The sequence below is a fragment of the Dermacentor albipictus genome, chromosome 1 (assembly GCF_038994185.2).
Source record: "Dermacentor albipictus isolate Rhodes 1998 colony chromosome 1, USDA_Dalb.pri_finalv2, whole genome shotgun sequence".
NCBI lineage: Eukaryota > Metazoa > Arthropoda > Arachnida > Ixodida > Ixodidae > Dermacentor > Dermacentor albipictus.
In genome coordinates, this window is record NC_091821.1 from 243451980 (window position 1) to 243459031 (window position 7052).

A 7052-nucleotide genomic window follows, 5' to 3' on the forward strand; every position below is an offset into this window, starting at 1 on the left:
ATCGAGTAAAAAAAAAAGTAGTAGTTTCCGTCCATTTACTTCTGCATTTTCACTTATATTCGTTTTCGCGGGTTTCCGGTTTACTCCTGTAGATCACGAGCGTGCATTCGCAACGGTGAAAGGACGTCGGCACGCCTGTATGGATTGCCTAGCCGTGTTCACGGCCGCCTGCACACATTAGATTGCGGAACTTCAAGGCCAGAACCGTTTATAAATCGTTCTATTTTGAGTTACCCATCGCGATCAGGAAAGCACATCTATCGCGGATAGATCAAAGAAGTTTCAAGGCACGAAGGGCCCTCTGGGCTGTACTTGTCGGCGATAAGGTAGCCTCGCCGCCTACGAGATTATCTGACTGAGCTATGTCGTATGCTTGGTTGCCATAGTCGGAAGTTCGAATTTTTTTATAAGTTTTTTTTTTAATTTGACGAAGGTGAGCTTGAAATTCACCTCCTCCAGTGCACATCTGCAAGCTTGGAGTGACGCCTGACACCGGCAAAAGATGCCGACAGCGAGTGTGGCTATACTAATCCAGGTATAACCAAATTAGGAAGGCCAACTAAGCTTCAACAAAGACACTCCCTCACTAGAACAGGAATTGGCCTCCCTGGTGCAGTATTCGGCCACTACCGCCCGAATGATACCAAGAATTAACCCATGGCCCTCAGTCCCCAGTAGCTGCAGAGCACCTGACCAAGGCCGTGGTCAGGCTCGTAACGCAGCAGAAGGTGCTAAGAATCTCTGGGTCCGGACAGGCCGCCAATGGAAACTGACCCTGTCAACCTTTAATTGCCGAACTTTGTCGAGTGAGGCTAGCTTAGCAGGACTTTTTGAGAAAGTATCAGGCATTGTTTGGGAGATCATCTGCCTTAGTGAGATTAGAAGAACTGCTGACGCTTATACATTGCTGAATAACGGACATGTTCTCTGCTATAGAGGTCTCCCAGTTAAGAAGCAACTCGGGACAGGATTCATAATCCATGAGGACATAGCATGCAACATTGACAAATTCTACAGCATTATCGAGAGGGTAGACGTAGTCGTAATAAAGCTTAATAAGAGGTAATTAGGTAATCAAGCTTAATAAGGCTAATTAAAGGTAGTACAAGTCTACGCTCCACCATCCAGTCACGATGATGAAGTACATCAGTTCTTTGACGATCTTGAATTATTGATGACAAAAGTGCAAAATCAGTATACTGTAGTAATGGGTGACTTCAATGCAAAAGTGGGGCAAGCAGGCTGATGGAACAAGCAATTGGCAACTACGGCGTCGATTCTAGGAACGCTAGAGGAGAGATGCTGGTAGAATTCGCAGAAAGGAATAAGCTGAGAATAATGAACACCTTTTTCAAGGAGCGTAGCAACAGCAAGTGTACCTGGAAAAGTCCTAATGGTGAAACAAGAAATGAAATTGATTTCATACCTTAGGCTGATCCCAGCATAGTGCAGGATGTTGAAGTGCTAGGTAGGGTAAAGTGCAGTGATCATAGGTTAGTGAGGGCTAGGATTCACCTCAATGTGAAGAGAGAAAGAGTAAAATTGGTCAATAAGAAGCAGGCCAACCTCGACGCAGTAAGGGTAAAAGCATACCAATTGAGGCTGGTACTTGCAATTAACTATTCAGCCTTAGAACAGAGAGATGAAGATGGCATAGCGGTAATGAATGAAACAGTAACTAGGCTGGCTCTACAAGCAGCAATTGAAGTGGGAGGTAAGGCACCAAGGCAACCAGTAGGTAAGCTCTCCCAAGTAAAAAAGGACCTAATAAAGAAACGACAAAGAATGAAGGTGTCCAACTCAAGAGATCAGATAGAATTTGCAGAACTATCAAAACTCATAAACAAGGCAAAATAGGTGATATTCGAAATTATAACGTTAGAAAGACTGAAAAAACCGTAAGAAATGGACGCAGCCTGATATCGGTGAGAAGGAAATTCGGCATAAGACAAGCGAAGATGTAGGCACTGAAAGATAAGCAGGGTAATGTCATCAGCAATCTCTAAGAAATAGTAAAAGCAGCAGAAGAATTCTATACATACTGACCAGTATGTATATATGTATGTATGACCAGCAGGATACAGAAACTCCTCCTATAATTAGCGACGAAGTCAGAAGGGCCTTGTAAGACATGAAATGAGGAAGAGCGGCAGGAGAAGGTGGAATAACAGTCGATTTAATCAAAGATGGAGGAGACGTAATGCTTGGAAAACTGGCGGCTCTTTATACGAAGTGTCTATCGACTGGAAGGGTCCCAGAAAAAAAGGAAGAATGCAAACATTATACTAATCCACAAAATTGGAGACGTTAAGGAACATAAAAATTATAAGGCCATTAGCTTACTCCCAGCATTATATAAGATATTTACCAAAATAATATCCGTTAGAATAAGGGCAACACTGGACTTTCGTCAACCAAGAGAACAGGCTGGCTTCAGGAAGGGATACTCTACAATGGATCACATCCATGTCATTAATCAGGTTATCGAGAATTCAGCAGAGCACAATAGGCCTCTCTATATAGCTTTCATAGATTACGAAAAGGCATTTTATTCAGTAGAGATACCAGCAGTCATAGAGGCATTATGTAATCAAGGAGTACAGACTGCTTACCTAAATGCCTTCGAAAATATCTCCAGATGTTCCACAGCTACCCTAATTCTACACAAGAAAAGCAGGAGGATACCTATAAAGAAAGGGGTCACACAGGGAGACACAATCTCTCCAATGCTATTCACTGCGTGCGTGGAAGTGCTATTAAACTGGGAAGGCTTAGGAGTAAAGATAGACGGTGAATATCTCAGGAACCGTCGGTTTGCCGATGACATTGTTCTATTCAGCAACAATGCAGATGAATTACAACAAATGATTGAGGACCTTAACCGAGAGAGTGTGAGAGTGGAGTTGAAGATTAATATGCAGAAGACAAAGATAATGATGAATAGCCGGGCAAGGGAACAATAGTTAAAGATCGCCAGTCAGCCTCTAGAGTCTGTGAAGGAGTACGTTTACCTAGGTCAATTAATCACAGGGAACCCTGATCATGACAAGAAAATTCAGAGAATAAAAATGGGTTGGATCGCATACGGCAGACATTGTCAGCTCCTGACTGGAAGCTTATCATTATCATTGCAAAGGAAAGTGTACAATCAGTGCATTTTACCAGTGCTGACATATGGGGCAGAGACTTGGAGACTGAAAAAGAAGGTTGAGAACAAGTTAAGGACCGAACAAAGAGCGATGGAACGAAGATTGCTAAGCATAACGTTAAGAGACAGAAAGAGGGCTGTTTGGATCAGAGAGCAAATGGGTATAACCGATATTCTAATTGACATTAAGAGAAAAAAATGGAGCTGAGCATACCATGCAATGCGCCGGTTAGATAACTGTTGGACCATTAGGGTTACAGAATGGGTACCAAGAGAAGGGAAATGCCGTCGAGAACGGCAGAAGACAAGGTGGAGTGACGAAATCAGGAAATTCGTGGGCCCTAGTTGGAATCGGCTGGCGCAAGACAAGGGTAATTGGAGATCACAGGGAGAGGCCTTTGTCCTGCAGTAGACCTAAAGCTGGCTGATGATGATGATCATTGTTATACATACATGTTATATGATTAACGAGATCATTCGACCCATGCATTTACATTTACTTCGTGGCATATCTTGAATTCTATTGCTGCCGGTGTCAAATTTGCATTGCAAGCATGCGAGGCAAGGGTTGCATAAAATATTTTTTAACAATCATTTGCGCAAATAAGTTCTGCAGCAGAAAAAATCTTTAGGACCGTTAATGGTTTATTGCATACATTTTCATTATTGATTCACCTCTTTCAGTGACCCGGCACCCAATAAAAAATTTTAGATTGGGAGTATATGTATATAGAGTTTACTTCACTTCAAATAATTTTAGGCCAGAACTTTAAATTAAAAAGTAAAGGCAGAATGCATTGTTTTCAATATTTCGATCTATTGTTACTTAAGTACATGTACACCACCTGGCGTACGAGAAGTGACCTAAACGTAATGAGCAAATAATAAATTGGAACGCGGTACAAGTACGTTATACAGTCTAATTTTTATGCAGTAAATAAATGGTCCTTAGTCGTATACATTACCCATGTCACAAAACATTTCACAGAACAGCAGGTCATCGATCGGTACAGACAGATCCACCACTATCTTCAATGAGAGTTCCGAAGATTGCAAATGGTGCCCAGGCTAGCATGCTGGCGCTTTTAAGTTTGTGTAGGCTTTCTTGAACAGTACAATGCACTTTAGACACTCTCCAGGACCCAAAACAATCGTTAAAGGGTATCGTCCATATCTAGCAGCATAAAAAAATTTAATGCTGGCTTTCTAGTAAGAGCTGCAGAATATATATGGCAACATATATATAGCAACATCTCCGGTGCATGAAAGACTATAAATCCCATGCTCAACAGATTCTAGTTGTGACAGTGGTGATTATTATAACTTGGAAAGGTGGGCTGCCATAACCGAGACAGGAGTCCTCATTTGTATGCATGCTTGAGGTAGACGCTGAAATACACATACACACTTTTCAGCATGCCCTCCAAGTGACCACTCGAAATACTGTTTACTCATGAAGGCTCTATGGAAGAGCACATGAAAAGGTTCGCTAAGCTCGTGCTCAACAAATCGGGCCATTTCTCACTTGCATAGTCAACAAAAATGAAGAAAAAAAACCCGCAAAAGCCATTATTTGCCGAGGAACGGAATAGTGCACCAGTTATTGGGCAGTTGCATCTTTTATAAATAAATGCTTTGAAATTTTGGCTGAAGTGCAGATAAACATTCTCACTATCACAAACATTACAATAAGTCAAAATGCACCTAAATTTAAGTACATCAAACTAGTGAAGCACTTGTAAAGTGCGTGCGACTGTGTTGTAACCATGTGCCCGTTGATGCTCTGGAGGGACAACACAAGTGTCGCCTCAGCAGCAATGTCTGGAATAAGAACCAGTGCAGTCACCTTCGTAGAGTGCCCCCCAGCTGGGCAGGTCAGTATGTACCGTAGGTCGTGTTTTTGGGTCAGTTGCTCACTGCTGAATTTTTTCACTCAAAGCTTCTGGACCAATCAGGTGCGCAGGAACAGGATTTTTTGTTTACACTGACGCTTATTTTACGTGGTGAGCAGACACAAACAGCATCAATCAGGAGAAATTTCGTGGCGGTGATGGGCTGGTCACACATGCTGGTTTGAATATTGGTCGCCTTGAGTTGCTTTTTTGGTTGCCCATTGCAATCATTCACGCAATCTCCCCAAGTCGCCTGTGTGAATGAGCCGTAAAAGTAAACAGCTTTCACAGACATCTCTCTGGCTAGGTGGGAAATATTAGAAGTGAAAAGTGCTCCATCCAAGTTTCAGAAGCCCCCACGTTTTGGGACCAGCTCGGTCCCTTCTTCGGGGGGTGACTGAAGCGGCCGAAGAAACAAGGTCCTTTAAACTCCTGTCTTCTTTATGTTATGGTTCCTCTTCTCCATAGCGTCGTGAATATCGTGGGTGTACACAAGGAGAACCAGGTGGCCGATTGATGTTGCTGTGTTTCGAATCTGTCACAACTCAAGCAAGAGTCTTCTCACTGGGTTCGTCTCGGCGTCTATCACAGAGGCCCAGCGCGGTGCTGTCACTGAACACAAGAAGCACGACTAGGCAACTGATTTTGATGGTGTCCCTGTGATCGACACTGACACCAGCTTGGTAAGAATACTCTTGCTTTAGTTGTCGCACATGCAGAATTTTCAGTGCGGCATCAATCAATCGTCGGGGGCTTTCCCATGTATACACCCACGACCTCTGCGACGCGACCTAGAGGAGGAATCACAACACAAAGGAGACAGAAAGAGACCCAGCCAGTCCCGAAATGTCGGAAACTCCTGAAGGAGCAGTTTTCGATTCTAATATTGTAATCCTATGCTTTGCAAGCTAATTAAGACAACATTAACCATGAATACATAACTATCTCAAAACCATGCTAGAGTTGTGAAATTGCGCTCAGGGCCAAAATGTCTACATTCCGAAGAAAGCACTGCAAAGTGTCAGAGCTAGCAACCACAAATACTATACATATATATATATATATATATATATATGAGTGCATTTCATCTGATACTTGATTAAGCCCTAATGCCATGAATTGTTCCAGCATTTTTCCATTTTCATTGAGGGTAGGACCCATTATTGTCTGACTCATTATTCCTATTAAGAAAATTCAAATTATAATGATGTAGTTATAAGGTAATGCTAAATCAAATCCTGTTTGTTTTTCTCAAAATGTCATTCCTTTTAAAGGTATTTCTACCTTGAGCTTTCTCTGGCATAGAAGTCAATTTCTTTGTGTGTGTTGCAGGCACACATTATTTGTCTGCTAATTTTACGGAATGATTCATGCAGTAGCTTATCTTGTCTTATTAATGTGGAGTGCAACAAAGCAGCGAAAATGTATTTATAAAGTCACGTTTTTCAAAAAGGTGATGATTGTGAGTGTTTGTATTTCAAACCTTGTTGATGAGAAATCTTTCTTCTTTTCAGAGGAATACGTAGTTTCATAGATATTGCAAACAGAGATACATAATTACATTCCATGAACGTTTAGGAGCTTATGTGCAAACTTTCATTATGATGCAATAGTTTTAAGCATGCAAGGGAACGTGTACAAATTTGCAAATACAATACCAACCTGAGGCTCATTTTGTTTTTCTGCTGTCATTTCATCTGAGGCGAGTCTCCTCCTTGATTTCTCTCTCTACCTCATGGTTCCACATAAACACTATGTAAAATGCGAGGGAGTAAGCAAGTGAAATAGGAAAACACAGTTTAGTGCCAGTTCCAGCTACAAGCACTCACCACTTCAAAAGACCTGGTGCCTTTAATCAAAAGCCGGTGTCCTTTAATTCATCTCATTCCGAATACTCTTTCATTCCTTTTCAACTTACACTATCAATAATTCTTGTCAGTTGATTAATTGAGAAAAACTCACATAGTGATCTGGTTGAACAGGAAAAAATAGTTCAATACTGTTGTCCTTCT

At 41.7% G+C, this 7052-nt stretch overlaps 1 protein-coding gene across 1 annotated transcript in view; it reads left to right on the top strand.

The window, feature by feature from the left end:
* The window catches only part of LOC135907952 (titin-like), a 284982-nt gene that overhangs the window by 187756 nt on the left and 90174 nt on the right, over window positions 1–7052 (top strand). The gene's annotated exons all lie outside the window — the stretch shown is intronic.